The sequence below is a fragment of the Otolemur garnettii genome, unplaced genomic scaffold, assembly GCF_000181295.1.
Source record: "Otolemur garnettii isolate 467f Iridium unplaced genomic scaffold, OtoGar3 scaffold00111, whole genome shotgun sequence".
NCBI classification, from domain to species: Eukaryota; Metazoa; Chordata; class Mammalia; order Primates; family Galagidae; genus Otolemur; species Otolemur garnettii.
The window spans coordinates 2,513,278-2,514,942 of NW_003852506.1; positions in this window are offsets into that span (position 1 = coordinate 2,513,278).

The following is a 1,665-nucleotide window of genomic DNA, read 5'->3' on the forward strand; positions in this document are numbered from 1 at the left end:
ACTGAGGCAAGAGGATCACTTGAGCCCAAGAGTTTGAGGTTGCTGTGAGCTACGACAGCTCTGCACTCTAACCAGGGTGAAAGCTTGAGACTCTGTTTAAAAAAAAAAAGATGGGCAGTGCCTGTGGCTCAAGGAGTAGGGCACTGGCCCCATATGCTGGAGGTGGTGGGTTCAAACCCAGCCCCAGCCAAAAACTGCAAAAAATGAGTTCAAGACCAACCTACTAAAAATAGACTGTGGCAGGTACCTGTAGCCTCCACTACTGGGGAGGCTGAAGCAGGAGGATCACTTGAGCCCAGGTTTCAGGTTGCTGTGAGCTGACACTACAGCACTCTTACTGGAGCAAAGCTGGGCAACAAAGTGAGACTGTCTCAAAAAAAATATTTTTTCAAAAAGTCTTAATGTCGCTCTGAACAGATTCTCAGTGAGATGCAAGCAGGGCCTTTTCAGTAACAAAAATTAGGCCTAAGACAAACCCTCCACGTAAAACATACTGAGATACCACCTCATGGTTTGTTGAGAAGAAATTTAGAAGAGAATTTTAGAGTATACCTAACAAACTAATTGGTCTACCCTTTGGGGAAAGTTATATTTGCTCTCTTCCATGTTCTAAAAGGGGTTAATCATTGTTTATATGGTCCCTGAGTTAATTAATTGAGTGAAGACGAAAGCATTCCAGTCCCGTCCTCAAAACCTTCCCTCATGAGTGAATTGAACTAAACACTTTCCCCGGTGCTCTTGGAAGGGGGCCTGCGCAGGCTGTTCATCCTCTTGGGAACAGAAGATAAAGAAGGAAGCAGTGATACTAGACACTGTCTCTCCACCCTAGCCAGCGGCTCCAGGTGACCCTGCCTGGCCTGGCCTCTCCCTGGGGGCGGATGGGGCAGGAGACGCTGAAGTATTAGTCATCTGTTTTGGACCTTGGCTCAGACTGTTTTGTATCCCGCCTGCAGTTGTTTGTTCAGCAGTGAGATTAAGGGGGTGAGTCACAGCTTAATAAGTCATCTCCGCCAGCAGGGAGCGAAGTGCAGGGTTACACCACATGGGAGGGCTACTTCTGCCCACCCTCCCCAAGGCTACTACAAAAGTGGTGGAGCTTCCTTCTTAACAACTCACTATAAAGTCTTGTTCTTTAAAAGATGCAGGTGGTCATGTAAAGAAAAGAAAAGATAAACAAAATTGACAGACTTCTTGGTAGACTAACCACGAACAGAAGGGAAAGGACAATTAAATGAAATGGACGATTAAAGTGTTAGTGTTAAAATGGACAATTAGACTAACCACAAAGAGAAGGGAAAAGGACAATTAAATGGTGACATGACAACTGATAGCATAATTGAAACATCATCCACGAATAGTACATAAATCTCTACCTACATAAAATAGAGAAGGTGGAGGGTGTGGACAAGTTTCTGGAAATACAACCTTCCCAGAGGATTCCTTTAGGTCAAGAGTTCAAGACCAGGCCTGGCGTGGTGGCTCACACCTGTAATCCTAGCACTTTGGGAGGCTGAGGCAGGTGGACAGCTTGAGGTCACGAGTTTGAGACCAGCTTGAGCAAAAGGAAGACCCCATCTTTACTAAAATAGAAAAACTGAGGCAAGAGGATCACTTGAGCCCAAGAGTTTGAGGTTGCTGTGAGCTACGACAGCTCTGCACTCTAAC